Source organism: Cetorhinus maximus, chromosome 15 (assembly GCF_964194155.1).
Source record: "Cetorhinus maximus chromosome 15, sCetMax3.hap1.1, whole genome shotgun sequence".
NCBI classification, from domain to species: Eukaryota; Metazoa; Chordata; class Chondrichthyes; order Lamniformes; family Cetorhinidae; genus Cetorhinus; species Cetorhinus maximus.
This window is the reverse complement of record NC_135893.1, coordinates 2,547,588-2,563,453: the sequence shown is the minus strand read 5'-3', so window position 1 is coordinate 2,563,453 and position 15,866 is coordinate 2,547,588. Positions and strand designations below refer to the sequence as shown.

At 45.5% G+C, this 15,866-nt stretch overlaps 1 protein-coding gene across 2 annotated transcripts in view; it reads right to left on the bottom strand.

Annotated features, from left to right (window-relative positions):
• Positions 1 to 15,311, bottom strand: part of phc2b (polyhomeotic homolog 2b (Drosophila)) — a 286,708-nt gene extending 271,397 nt beyond the window's left edge. For both annotated transcript variants that reach the window (XM_078557757.1, XM_078557758.1), the window contains exon 1: positions 15,134 to 15,311. The gene's annotated coding sequence lies outside the window, so the exon portion shown is untranslated. The remainder of the gene's footprint in view (positions 1 to 15,133) is intronic.
• Positions 15,312 to 15,866: the final 555 nt, after the last annotated feature.

Below are 15,866 nucleotides of genomic sequence, written 5' to 3'. Positions count from 1 at the left end.
AGATCCAAAGTTGCACAGCCCCTGAGAAAAAATTTCTCGTCATCTCTGTCCTAAAAGGGCAACCCCTAATTTTAAAACAGTGCCCCCTAGTTCTGGACTCACCACAAGAGGAAACATCCTTTCAACGTCCACCTTATCAAGGCTGTTCAGGGTCTTGTATACTTCAATCAAATCACCCCTCACTCTTCTAAACTCCAGTGGAAACAAGCCCCCTCTGTCCAACCTTTTCTCATAAGACAACCCACTCATTCCAGGTATCAATCTAGTAAACCTCCTCTGAACCGCCTCCAATGCATTTACATCCTTCCTTAAATAAGGAGACCAAAATTGCACACAGTATTAGAGATGTGGTCTGACCAATGCCCTGTATAAAAGTAAGGATCTTTACTTCAGTTATGTTCAATTCCTCTCATAAAAAAAGGATAACATTCCATTAGCCTTCTCAATTACTTGCTATGCCTCTATACTAACTTTGTGATTCATGCACTAGACCACCCAGATCCCTCTGCACCTCGGAATTCTGCAGCCGTTGTCCGTTTAAGTCATACTCTGCTTTTTTATTCTTCCTGCCAAAGTGAACAACTTCACATTTTCCCACATTATACTCCATCTGCCAGATCTTTACCCACTCACTTAACCTACCTATAACCATCTGCAACCTCATGTCCTCTTCCCAACATTTTTTCCCACCTATTTTTGTGTCATCTACAAATTTATCTACCATGTCTTCACTTCCCTCAGCTAAGTCATTGATATAAATTGTAAAAAGTTGAGGCCCAGTACAGACCCCTGTGTGACTCCACCCATCACATCCTGCCAATCAGAAAAAGAGCCATTTATGCATACTCTGGCTGGCTGACAGAAAACAATCTCCTATCCAGGCTAACATGTTACCCTCTACACCATGAACTTTTATTTTCCACAATAACCTTTGATGCGGCACCTTATCAAATGCCTTCTGGAAATCCAAGTACAGCACGTCTACAGGTTCCCCTTTATAAACAGCACACGTTTTACTCTTTCAAAGAACTCCCATTCATTGGTAAAACATGGGGCAGAATTTTCCATTTGGCATGTGGGCACATGCCCAACACGCTGGAACATTAAATGACGTGTGATGACGTTGGGCATTCATCCCGGCGTCATTGCGAAGTCGTGCGATATTTCATTCGGCGGGTGCGTGGGAGTTGGCTGCGCGCCCGCAGATAATTGATAGGCCTATTAAGGCCATCAACCAGGAAATTAACCAGAATTTTACACTGCCTGTCCAACCTTACGGCTGGCGGGCAGGCGAAAAGGCCAAGCGGCCTTTACGTTTTTTAGGAAACCTCATCCACGAGCGGGATGAGATATCCTAAAGCTTTCGCAAATTAAATAAAAACCTTTTTGAAAAATAAAAACATGTCCCATCTCATGTGACACAGTCACATGAGGGACATGGCTCATTAAATTTTTATTGTACTTATTTATTTTTTAAAAAAGTACTTCAATCTCCCTGAGGCAGCTCGGTGCCTCGGTGATTGAAGTGCTCTTTCGCACGCATGCACGGAAGAGCGCTGGACCCAACTCTCCCTCCTTCCCCACCCCCGCCCACACAGGTAGCGTTCAGTGCTACCGCTCGCGATCCATGAGGGCGGGCCCTAATTGGCCGACCCGTGTGAAATCGCGGTGCGGAGCCAATCGCAGGTGGCAGTCAGCTCCGTGACCATTCCCACCAAGCCCACCTGACGCATGGAAAATCCTGGCCATGATTTCCCTTTAACAAAACCATGCTGACTCTTCCCAATTACCTTGAGTCTAAGTACCCAGCTATAACCTCCTTAATGAACACATTCCCCATGACAGACGTCAAGCTAACTGGCCTATAGTTTCCTGTTTTCTGCCTCTCTCCCTTCTTGAATAGAGGGGTTATATTTGCTACTTTCCAGTCTGATAGAAACTTTACAGAATCTAGCAAATTTTGGAAAATTAACATCAGTGCAATGACTACCTCATTAGTCACCTCTTTTAAGACCCTAGGGTGTAGTCCACTGGGACCCGGAGACTTGCCAGCCCACAGCTCCATCAATTTGCTCAGTATTGTTTCCCTAGTGATTTCAATTTCACCAAGTTCCTCTCTCCCGTTCACCACCTGAGTTACAGCTATTACTGGAATATTTTTTGTATCCGTTATTGTGAAGACAGAAGCAAAAATGAACAAATATTTATCTGCCACTTCCTTATTATCTATTAGTAACTCCCCATCGTCACTCACTAGAGGACCAACACTCACTTTACTGACTCTTTTCCTTTTTAAATACCTGTAGAAACTCTTGCTATCTATTTTTACATTTCTAGCTAGCTTCCTCTCATACTTTAATTTCTTTCTCCTGACTAACCTTTTAGTCATCCTCTGCTGTTCGTTATATTCTGACCAATCTCTGACCTGCCATTCATCTTTGCACCGTTATATGCTTTTTCCTTAAGTTTGATGCTCTCCTTAACCTCTAGTTAACCACAGTGGGTCCTCCCTTTAAAATTTCTCTTTATAATAGGAATACACTTATCCTGTGTATTCTTAAATATCCCCCTAAATGTTTGACACTGCTTTTCTAACAATCTATGCTCTAGCCTAGCATCCCAGTTCACTTCAACTAGCTCAGTTTCCATGCCCACATAGTTGCCCTTATTTAAGTTTAAAATACTAGTCTTAGACCCACTCTTCTTCCTTTCAAACTGGATGTAAAATTCAATCATATTGTGATCACTGCTACCTAGGGGTACCTTCACTCTGAGGTCATTAATTAATCCTGTCACATTACACAATATCAAGTCTAATATAGCCGGCTCTCTGGTTGGTTCCAGAACATGATGCGCTAAGAAACTCTCTCGAAAACATACTATGAACTCCTCATCCAGGTTACTACTGCCAATCTGATTTTCCCAGTTTATATGTAGATTATTGCTGTCCCTTTATCACAAATACCCAATATTTCTTCTTGTATACTTTGTCCTACATCGTGGTTACTGTTAGGGGGCCTATAGACCACTCCCACTGGTGACATCTTTCCCCTAATATTCCTCATCTCCACCCAAACCAATTCTACACCCTGATCTCCTGAACCAAGGTCACCCCTAACTATTGCACACGTGCCATCCTTGGTCAACAGTGCTACCCCTCCACCTTTACCTAGCTTCCTATTCTTCTTGAATATCACACACTCCTCAATATTCAGCACCCAATCCTTGTCATCCTGTGGCCACTTCTCCATAATTGCTATCAGATCATATTTATTTACTTTGATGCTCGCTATCAATTGATTTACTTTGTCATGAATGCTACGCGCAGATAGAGCCTTTAGTTTTGTCGTTATGTTATCTTTGTAACATCTAGTCTTGACTGTTGGTGTATTCTTAGGTTTTTTCTCTCTGCCCTTTCCTGCCATTCTCTGACCCTCGTTTCCCATATTACTATTTTGCTCTCCTGCCTTGATTCTATCCATTGATTTGCTACATCTACCAAAGCTTGATTGTCATCTCCCACCCCACCTTGTTTAGTTTAAAGCCCTCTCCACTTCCCTAGTTATGCGATTCACAAGAACACCGGTCCCAGCATGGTTCAGGTGTAGACCATCCCAATGGTACAGCCCCCACTTTCCCCAGTGCTAGTGCCAGTGCCCCACGAACCAGAACCCACGTCTCCCACGCTAGTCTTCGAGCCACACATTCAATTCCCCAATCTTATTTGCCCTATGCCAATTTGCACATGGCTCAGCTAATTTATCTCTTAACCAACACAGAAAGAGTCACGTTGCTGCTTATAGGAGTTTACAGTGTGCAAATTGACCACCACGTTTCCTATATTGCAACAGTGACTACAGCCAACAGGTCAGTTTTTGAAAAGAGCTTTGGGCCATCCCAGGATAGTGAAAGGTGGTTTATAAAAGGTGCTATATGGGCAGAAAAGTGACAAGTGGCAATTCAACCCAGAGAAGCGTGAGGTGACGTATTTGGGGAAGTCAAACAAAGCAAAGGATTACACAATAAATGGAAGGATACTGAGAGGTGTAGAGGAATCACAAATTATTACGCTGCAGAAGGAGCCATTCAGCCCATCGTGTCTGTGCCAGCTCTCTGAGCATTTTAACTTAGTGCCAATCTCCTGCCTTTTCCCCATTACCCTGCACGTTGGATGATTATATAAATAGAAACAATACCCTCTTGAATGCCTCGATTGAACCTGCCTCCACCACACTTCCAGGCAGCGCATTCCAAACTCTAACTACTCGCTGTGTGAAAAAGTTTTTTTCACCTCGCATTTGCTTCTTTTGCAAAACACTTTAAAACTGTGCCCTCTGGTTCTCGATCCGTTTACGAGCGGGAACAGTTTCTCCCTATCTACTCTGTCCAGACCCCTCATGATTTTGAAAACTTCTATCAAGTCTCCTCTTAGCCTTCTCCTCTCCAAGGAAAACAGTCCCAACCTCTCCAATCTTTCCTCAAAACTGAAGTAACTCATCTCTGGAACCATTCTTGTAAGCCTCTTCTGCACTCTCTCCAATGCACTCACATCCTTCCTATAGTGTGGTGCCCAGAACTGTACACAATACTCTAGCTGAGGTCTAACCAGTGTCTTATATAAGTTCATCATAACCTCCCTGCTCTTGTACTCTACACTCCTATTAATGAAGCCTAGAATACTGTATGCTTTAGAAACAGCTCTCTCTACCTGTCCTGCCACCTTTAATGACTTATGTACATACACACCCAGGTTTCTCTGCTCCTGCACACCCTTTAGAATAATATCCTTTATTTTATACTGTCTCTCCATGTTCTTTATGCCAAAGTGCATCACCTCACACTTCTCTGCATTGAACTTCATCTGCCACCTATCTGCCCACCTCACCAATGTGTCAAAATCCTTTTGAAGTTCTACATTGCCCCCTCACAGTTTACAATTCTCCTAAGTTTTGTGTTTGCATCCACATTGCTGCTGTCCTTTTATTCCACGACCTATAACTTTCCTCTCAAGTCTGTTGTGTGGCACTGTATCAAGCGCCTTTTGGAAGTCCATATACACATGAATGGCCTTACCCTCATCAACCATCTCTGTTACCTCTTCAAAATACTCCAGCAAGTTAGTTAGACACAATTTCCTTTAACAAATCCATGATGACTCTTCCGAACCAATTCACATTTTTCCATGTGACTATTAATTCTATCCCGAATAATTGTTTCTAGAAGTTTCCCCACCACCGAAGTTAAACTGACTGGCCTGTGATTGCAGGGCAGATCTTTACAATTTTTTTTGAACAAGGGCGTAATGTTTGCAATTCTCCAGTCCTCCAGCACCTCCCCCGAATCCAGGGAACATCGAAAGATTATTGCCAGTACCTCTGCAATTCCCACTCTCACTTCCTTCAATATTCTTGGATGCATCTCATCCGGTCCCGGTGCCTTGTCAACTTTAAGCACCGACAGCTTATCCAATACCTTCTCCTTATCAATTTTAAACCCTTCTAGTGACTGAGTTTCCTCCTCTGTCACCATGGCCTGGGCAGCATCTACCTCATAGGTAAAGACCAATGCAAAGTCTTCATTTAACACCTCAGCCATGCCTCTTGCCTCTATCTGTAAATCCCCTTTTTGGTCCCTAATTGACCCTACTTCTCTTTTTGCCACCCTTTTACTACAGAATACTTTGGGATTTCAGTTTATGTTAGCTGCCAGTCTTTTTTCATAATCCCTCTTTGCTTCTCATATTTGCTTTTTCACCTCCCTTCTGAACCTTCTGTATTCAGCTTGGTTCCCAATTGTATTTGCTACCTGACACCTGTCATAGGTACACATTTTCTTCTTTAACTTAATTTCTCTCCTTTGTGATCCAGGGAGCTCTGGGTTTGTTTGTCCTACCCGGCTCTCTGCCAGTTGATTATTCCTACTCTGCATTAACCAATATCCTTTTCCATTGTCATCCTAAACCTTATGATACAATGATCACTGTCCCCTAAATGTTCCCCCACTGTCACTCGATCTACTTGGCCCACCTCATTCCCAAGTACCAGGTCTAGCAATGCCTCCTTTCTGGACTGGACACATACTGCTGTAGGAAATTCTCCTGAACACAATCTAGGAACACTTGTCCCTCACTGCCCCTTACACCACCACTATCCCAGTCTATATACGGGTAAGAAGTCCCCCATTATAAATACTCTTATGATGTTTACACCTCTGTAATTTCCTTGCAGATTTGTTCCTCTATATCCTTCCCACTAGCTGGTGATCTATACACTACACCAAGTAATGTAATTGCACCCTTCTTATTCCTTAGCTCTAGCCAAATTGATTCTGTGCTTGAATCCTTTGACATATCCTCTTTCTCCAGTACTGCAATACTCTCCTTAACCAAAAATACCACCCCTCCTTGTTTCCCTTTCCTATTTTTTCTGAACACCTTAGTCTTAGAGGTCTACAGCACAGAAAAAGGCCCTTTGGCCCATCGAGTCTGCACCGGTCAAACAAGTACCTAACTATTCTAATCCCATTTTCCAGCACTAGGCCCATAGCCTTGTATGCCATGGCATTGCAAGTGCACATCCAAATACTTCTTAAATGTTATGAGGGTTTCTGCCTCTACCACCCTTTCAGGCAGTGAGTTCCAGATTCCCACCACCCTCTGGGTGAAAAAATTCTTCCTCACAGCCCCTCTAAGCCTCTGGCCCCTTTCCTTAAATCTATGCCCCCTGGTTATTGATCCCTCCACCAAGGGGAAAAGTTCCTTCCTGTCTACCCTATCTATGTCCCTCATAATTTTATACACCTCAATTATGTCCCCCCTCAATCTCCTCTGCTCCAGGGAAAATAACCCCAGTCTATCCAATCTCTCCTCATAACTAAAACTCTCCAGCCCAGGCAACATCCTGGTAAATCTCCTCTGCTTTCTCTCTGGTGCAATCACATCCTTCCTATAATGCGGATTCCAGAACTGCACGCAATACTCTAGCTGTGGCCTAACCAGTGTTTTATACAGTTTGTTACCTTGTAACCAGGAATATTTAACACCCAGATCTGCCCTTCCTTAGGCCAGAACATCATAATCTCACAAGACAATCTGTGCCTGTAACTCCCCAATTTTATTAACTATACTCTGTGCATTCACATGCACGCAGTGTAACCCTGATTTAGACTTCATTAAATGCTCCCTTACTTCATCTCCATCTATTAATTTGCTATTCTCTATTTTAACACTATCTGCCTCTCCCAACATTCCGTGCACCTTGGTGTTACTTTCTAATATTCTCTCCTGGTTCCCACACCCCCGCTGAGTTAGTTTAAACCCTCCCCAACGGCACTAGCAAGGAGCTCAGTCCCAGCTCTGTTTAAATGCAACCCGTCCGGCTTGTACAGGTGCCATCTCCCCCAGAGCCAGTCCCAGTGTCCCAGGAACCTAAAGCCCTCCCTCCTGCACCATCTTTCCAGCCACACATTCATCTGTCTTACCTTCCTATTTCTGTACTCACTGGCCCGTGGCACTGGGAGTAATCTGGAGATTACTACATTAGATATCCTGCTAATTTTCTACCAAGCTCCCTAAATTCCAATTGCAGGACCACATCCCCCTTCCTACCTATGTCATTAGCACCAGTGTGGACCACGACCTCTGACTGTTCGCCCTCCCCCACAAGAATGTCCTGCTGTTCTGTGACATCCTTGACCCTAGCGCTAAGGAGGCAACAAACCATCCTGGAGTCACGTAGACGGCTGCAGAAACCCCTGTCTGCTCCCCTAACTAAAGAATCCCCGATCAATGTTGCCCTTCCTCTCTTCCTCCCCTCCTGTACAGCTGGGCCACCCGTGGTGCCACGGGTTTGGCTCTTGCTGCCCTCCTCCAAGGATCCATCGTCCTCACCGATATCCAGAATGGAAAAGCGGTTAGTGAGCGGGACCTCTGGGGACTCCTGCACTACCTGCCTGATTCTCTTGGACTGTCTGGTGGTCACCCATTCCCTACATGCCCGCTCGCCCCTAACTTGTGGTGTGACCACCTCTCTGAACGTGCTCCCCACGTAGTTCTCTGCCTCATGGAAGCACCTCAGTGTCTCCAGCCGCTGCTCAAGCTCTGAAACCCGGAGCTCCAGCCTGTGCAGCCGCTGACACTTCCTGCACATGGGAGGAACCTTGGAGTGAACGTCCACAGATCCCTGAAAGTAGCAGGACAGGTCAATAAGGTGGTTAAGAAGGCAAATGGAATCCTTTCCTTTATTGGCTGAGGCAGGCAGGTTATGCTGGAACTGTATAAGACATTAGTTAGGCTCAAGTACAGTGTGCAGTTCTGGTCACCTCATTACAGGAAGGATATAATTGCATTCGAGAGGGTACGGAGGAGATTTACGAAGATGTTGCCAGGACTGGAAAACTGCAGCTATGAGGAAAGATTGGATAGGCTGGGGTTGTTCTCCTTGGAGCAGAGGAGGCTGAGGGGAGATTTGATTGAGATGTACAAAATTGTGAAGGGCCTGGATAGAGTGGATGGGAAGGGCCGATTTACTTTAGCAGAGAGGTCAGTGACTAGGGGGCAGAGGTTTAAAGACATTGGTAGAAGGATTAGAGGGAGATGAGGAAAATGTCTTCACCCAGAGGGTTGAGTGTATCTGGAACTCACTGCCTGAAAGGGTAGTAGAGGCAGAAACACTCAACTCATTTAAAAGTTGTCTGGAGATGCACCTCCTGTGCCGTAACCTGCAGGGCTACGGGCCAAACGCTGGAAAGTGGGATTAGGCGGGGGGAGGGGGGCTCGGTTTTGGCTGGCACAGACACGATGGGCCGAGTGGCCTCTTTCTGTGCTGTTCATTTTCTATGATTCTGGGAAATGCAAGTCCTTTCTTCCTTTGAGATCCTTCACAATCTACATCACCTCCATTAGGTCAGATTTAAACTTATCGATTTTGATGAAAAACAGCCTTAGCTCAATTGAAACTGGAAAATTTCAACCCCGGTAACAGCCCAGTGAATCTACATAGTAAATTTTCTATTGTTTTTAAGCTTTTTCTTCTAATGAGAAGAGTAAGCCTGTGCATAACTCCGCAACTGTACAAGTCCAACATTTATATATGCTTTTACAACACTTTTATATGCTGTGCCTCCAGACACACGCTGTTCTGGCCTGATCTATTTTACAATCTTTCAACTTTGAATACTTACCTAGCGCCATTACACAGCAGCAGGGTAACTGCACTCAAACACAACATACAAATGAAACATCATTCTCACACAAACTTTCAAAAGCTTCATGTTGCAAACTCCAACTCAACCAAGCTGTACGAGGCGAGCTGCTGTACTGACACGTTGTGAGTGAGTAACTGTGTAACCGTAGGGTAGATGTTCCAGTCCTGACACAGCACTGGTGGGATCACATCACTGAGTGCATGTGGTGCACATTTTCCATGCAGAGTTGACCTTGAGCGAAATCTCCGATTGTGGCCTCAAATTATCCAGTGAAGCAGGAGCACTTTGGAAACTTGCTGATTACACTTAAAGGGTGAATATTAAATAGGCCTTGATACAGGACATGTACATACACACACACACACACACACACAGATACACACACAGACAGATACACACACACAGACACACACACACACAGACACACACACACACACAGATACACAGACTACAGACACAGACACACACACAGATACACAGACTACAGACACAGACAGACACAGACACACACACACACAGACACACAGACACACACACAGACACACACACAGACACACACACACACACAGATACACACACACACAGACACACACACACACAGACACACACACACAGACAGACACACACAGATACACACACACAGATACACACAGACACACAGACACACATACACAGACACACAGATACACAGACACACAGATACACACACAGACACACACACACACACACAGACACACACAGATACACACACACACAGACACACAGACACACAGACATAGATACACAGACACAGATACACAGGGAGCACTTGTTTCCACTTGTGGGGAAGTGCAAAAACTAAGATAATTACCAAGAAATCAAACAGGGCATTCCAAAGAATGTTCTTTACTCAGACAGTGGAACCTGTTACCACAGGGAGTGGTCAAGGTGAATAGTATAGATGCATTTAAGGGGAGGCTGGATTAGCACAAGGGAGAAAGGAATAGGAGGATTAGACTGAGAATTCGATGGGAAAGGGTGGACGCAGGCAGGCATGAAGCTGTTGGGCTGAATGGCCTGTTTCAGAGGTGCATTCTTATATAAAATACTAACAATCTATTGGTCCACAATGGAGAGCGGAAGAGCACATGAGCGAGATAGTCCATTCGAGGGTGTTGGTGCCCCAGGCTGTGCAGAGGATGGTTGCTCTCTTGACGAGGAGGGGGTCACCCTCGTATCAGGACGACTGTCAAAAGAAATGCAGAGGAGGCGGCAGAATCAATAAAACACCAGCTCCCCTGCCCAGAGGCCATGGCAACAAGGAAAATAAAGTTTCAGGCTTCAGGAAGATGAGCAAGGCAAGACCATGCCCGTTCAAACATAACTGGGCTGGGGGTGGGGTGGAAATCGAGCCCACACGATCCTGTGTGACTTCACAAGCAGGATGCAAAACCTTCAGGCAGCCTCAAGTCTTTTGCCCATGCAAGCCCACAATGTGACAGAGAACGTCCTGTTGGACTGAAACGGGTTTTCAATGTTGAATTCAAATCTCGCAAGTTGTAGCAACAAATCAGAGTGACAGAAACTGCTTTGCACGGTGAACGGTCACGCACTGGACTCTGGAATAGCAACCTGGGCGTTAATCTTTCTGCCCTGGTGGACACTTCAGTAATTTGGACATGTTTGTGGGAAAACATGGACCACAATGTAGATCGGAGGCGGACACCATATCACTGCCAAAAGACGAGCAGTGTACCTTTCTGAAATTCGGATGATAGAGGCCATAGATGGACTCAGAGGGAAGAGGTCTGAAGCCTCTCAAGCCCATCGATTTACCATCCTTGCTTTATTAGTCTCTTACTCTAACATACACAGCACGATGGCACACAAGAGGGGCCACTTTGACTTTCCTGTACACGTTTTTATTTTCATTTGAAATGTTCAATCTCTCTCTGCTCATCCTTGTCATTTATTCCCGACCTCCAATTTATGGGGCTCTCTAAATTCCCACTTAATCACATTGGTTTATTGTTCCCTCAATACTTCCCGCTTTTTGAGACAGATCTCCCAACAATTGCTACACCCCAGTTGTGGGTCTTCATTTCCCCTCAACGTCTAGTCATTTAAAGTTCAAAATGTTCCATGTCCAGGTATTGCTCTGCCAAGGCCTCGCTAAATGCTGCACAAACTGTTCTATAAAATGGCTTTTACGCTGTAAAGACACCAGCACAGACCTGAGAATAGAATTATGAACCATCTCAGATTAATATCCCACAATTTATTTTGAAGGCATCTGCAGTGCTCGATTCCTTCTGAACTGTTTCTGCAGCCATTTAAGCCACTCCCACATCAAATTCAATAGCCCAAATATATGTAACGTGACTTGCGTCTTAATTTGCAATCAAATTTAGCCTCTAGTTTCCATGACAACCAAGCTTCTAAAGCCAATAGCTCCACAATGATAAAAATATATCATAGCACCAAACCACCCAAAGAAGTAGAAACTGTCCAGGTGCATTCGGCATTACAGTTTGCTACCGTGGGTGCTAAGCTGGCAATGTTTTGTGATGATAGCTGCAGTTGTGGTGTTAATGCAGACCGAACCCAGCAGTGCAGCCGACCTGCCACAGAAAGAGAAGACGAGTGAGACTCCCCAGAGCCAGCACAGCCTCAATCTGCTTCACCTGCAAGTCAGTCAGCCCCCTTCACTTCTATTTACACGCCCAACGTAACCTTGGCACCGAGCCTAGATCAGTCTACAACAACATTACACTCGTGGCATTGAAAGAGAAGGCAAGGCAGACTGTTGTGGAAAAAAACGAGTCAACTCTCGCTGCTGCAATTGGAGACGCTTTTCAAAAATCAACGGGCAGTCACATTGTGGGAATTTGTGGCCAGTTTTTCAGTTGTATTATCACTTCTCCCAAACAGAGGTATCTGCTGTTCATTGATGTATAACTCCAGGACCAGGTCTCTACTTTCACTTTGTGACAAGGCGCCCTGCCCCGCTGGAGGGGCCCAGTGCCGAGGGCGCCCTGCCCCACTGGAGGGCCCAGTGCTGAGGGTGCCCTGCTCCACTGGAGGGGCCCAGTGCCGAGGGCACCCTACCCCGCTGGAGGGGCCAGTGCCGAGGGCGCCCTACCCCACTGGAGGGGCCAGTGCCGAGGGTGCCCTACCCCACTGGAGGGGCCCAGTGCTGAGGGCGCCCTACCCCACTGGAGGGGCCCAGTGCTGAGGGCGCCCTACCCCACTGGAGGGGCCCAGTGCTGAGGGCGCCCTGCTCCACTGGAGGGGCCCAGTGCTGAGGGCGCCCTACCCCACTGGAGGGGCCAGTGCTGAGGGTGCCCTACCCCACTGGAGGGGCCAGTGCTGAGGGTGCCCTACCCCACTGGAGGGGCCAGTGCTGAGGGTGCCCTACCCCAGTGGAGGGGCCAGTGCTGAGGGTGCCCTACCCCACTGGAGGGGCCAGTGCTGAGGGTGCCCTACCCCACTGGAGGAACCAGTGCTGAGGGCGCCCTACCCCACTGGAGGGGCCAGTGCTGAGAGTCCCCTGCCCCACTGGAGGAGCCAGTGCTGAGGGCGTCCTTCCCCACTGGAGGGGCCATCTTTTGGATAAAATGCTAAACCGAAGTCCTGTCAGCCCTCTCAGGTGGATGTTAAAGATCCCATGGCACTATTTCCAAGAAGAGCAGGGGAGTTCTCCCCCTTGTCCTGGCCAATATTGATCCCTCAATTAACATCACAAAAAGAGATTACCTGGTTATCATATTGCTGTTTGCGAGAGCTTGCTGTGCACAAATTGGCTGTGGCATTTCCTACATCACAACAGTGGCTGCACTGCTTCATTGGCTGTAAAATGCCTTGGGATGTTCCATGGTTGTGAAAGGCACTAGAGAAATAGAAGTTTCCACTCCCCCCACCCCTCCCCACCCCCGATTCAAATTCACTTTCTAGTTGGCAGGCAGCAGTATAACTGTGTCCCAAAGTTCACATTTCACTACAGGGGTGTTGATGAATGAAGACACCACAGTTAACAATAACATATTGTAAACACTGTCTTTGTACCTTCAGTTTCTTCCTGATGCTTTCACTTTTACTTTCAACTCTCCCTCTGATGTGTCATACATATGAATGAGTCTGTATTATACCAACATCCATAGTGTACACACAGCCAGGAGTCTGGAAGCAGGCTTGGAAGTTGCTGAAAAAGGTCAGGGAGTCTGGACAACAGTATAACTCCAGTCTGTGGGCTCACACAGAAGCTGCTCACAGCTAGTACAGGTGGTATAACTGCAGCTTCACTCTGCAGTCTTGCTTCTCCAGACCTGACTGCGTGTTGGTGCTGTGACAGGGTAGGATGATTCAAAGCTTTTCGTTCCCCTCAACTTCACAAACACTTAAATAAAACAACCAACTGAAACGGAGACCAGGTAAAGCCTGCGGCACAAGTGCCAGTTTTCCAAGTGGATCAACTCTAATTTGGGTTTGCCTGGATCTATGGTGATTGGATCCATTTTCTACCCCACTCCCTGACTAAGGTCACTTAGCAGGAAACTATAGATTCGTTTTCTTTAGCCTAAAATCAATAAGCCAGTCGTGGGAGTACTAATCACATTACAGTACAGTAATAGCTTCCTTGCACAGGGCAAACAACTGACCAGGTAATTAATTTGCTGACCAAGTAATTCGCTTAGCAATTGCTTACAAACAACACCGGAGCAAACAGACAGTAGAATTCTGCACAATATACAAAACTGAGATAGAATTTAACACAGCTTCTCTTCTAAACAGTCAGCACACTGCTTGTTAACAATGTTTTCCAGGCGCTTGAAAACAAAAGCTATTTTGTTTCTTAATTTAATATTTTTACTCCTTGTATATGATGAGCAATGCGAAACACCTCCTAAGGTCCGTACTGGTAATAATGGATCGTTACTGAGATAATGACTGCCAATTTCTCTCCAAAATATCAGCAGGAATAAGAAGTTACTTTTCTCAATTTAAAAAAAAAAATTCTTTACATTTTGTGATTTAAAAAGGTTCTTTGGAAAGCGTACACAGTGCTGACATATTCAGGACATACACTTAGAAGGCAATATTTATACAGACTTCAAAGATTTATTGTCTATGTGCTGTCAAGGAAGCTTCCACTATTATTCCCTAACACCGATATTTAATTTCAGTGGTTCCCAGAAAAAATGTATTTTTCCTCTACACAAATACAGACGCACACACTCCCCAGATTATGGCAACTGCTTTTACTGAAGTTCCAGTCTCTGTGAGTCTTTATTTCATTAACTATTTCAAACACGCACAGCAGAGAGGTCCCTAAAGACAGTTATATGCAAATAAAGAAACTAATGGCAGTTTAAGAATGCCTCCCTTCATTCCTTTATTTCATTGTTAAATGAAACTACTGCCTCACACTGCCATCCTTGTGGGTGCAATTACTCCGGGGAGACAATTTGATAACAAAAGAGAAAAGGCAGCACTGTTTTTGCCACGGTGCCGATGATCAGTGCAGTTGTCACAGAGTCAGGCTCCTTCAATTAACCTAGGTATACCAGGAGTGCTTTCACAGCTCAAGCATTGCTTACAACAGGGGGACGACTGTAACACAAGCTGCCAAAAGCAGCCCTAGTGCCAATAACTGAAAAAAAACCCTTCCCTCTCAGATTAACAAGGCACTTCCACAGGCAAACCTGACAACCTTTCACTGCCTACTGAAAGGAACATTCTGACCAAAATTCAGGACAACCTCTCAGAAAGAAATAAGCTCCAAATGGACACGTAATTGAGCTCCACGACTCCCCAACAGTTTTGACTGGTGCCCTGCTATCATAATGCACCCAGCTGCACAGCTTTGAAACACCCTCTCAGTAACAACAGCTGCTCTTATGCACTGCCACTTTTACCAACTCCAAACAGGCTTAGCAGCCAGTCCCCTTACCTCCTGCCTGGGAAATGAGGCTGATACTCTACACCATTCCATTCCTTGCTCCTACACAAGAGCAAGGAAAAAAATTCTACAATTCATTTGCATTCCAATATGCATCACATGACAGAGGTTTTTCCAATTGCAATGAAGCAATATCCCAGAGACACGCCTCTCTGTACTTCTGGGTCAGGTCAATACTAACAGGGCTGTACCACTGTACATTACAAACAAGGGGCGACTGGAGGGGCGGGGAGGAAATTTAATGCCTTTTATTTGCTTATTATGCCAGCCACATAAACAGCAACTTGCAAAAGTGACACACCAGACTGGAGCTGACTTTGGTGATCACAGAATTGGGTCATTTTGATCACAGCTTGTTGTTACTGGCTCCATTCACCCAATGCAAACACACAAAGGGAATACTATGCAGCCTTGTATTTTTTATTTCACTTCGACAATAATGATATTTTCTTGGCCAACCATCAGTGGATGTGTTTTTAATCAATGTGTTGCCAGCAGTAGGTAGTTTATTTGCTGCAGTCTCTGTTGCCAGGCAACAGGCTACTGACATTCTCGACAGAAGCAAACGCTGGATATTCTTTCTGCAGCCTGGAGCCTGGTGATGTGATGCCAAACCGACCGATGCTGCATTACTTAGTCTCAATTAATGCAAATTTATTACATATCCACACACACACACATTCCCATCGTTAGGAATTCCGAGCACGGGGCTGTTTCTCCGATA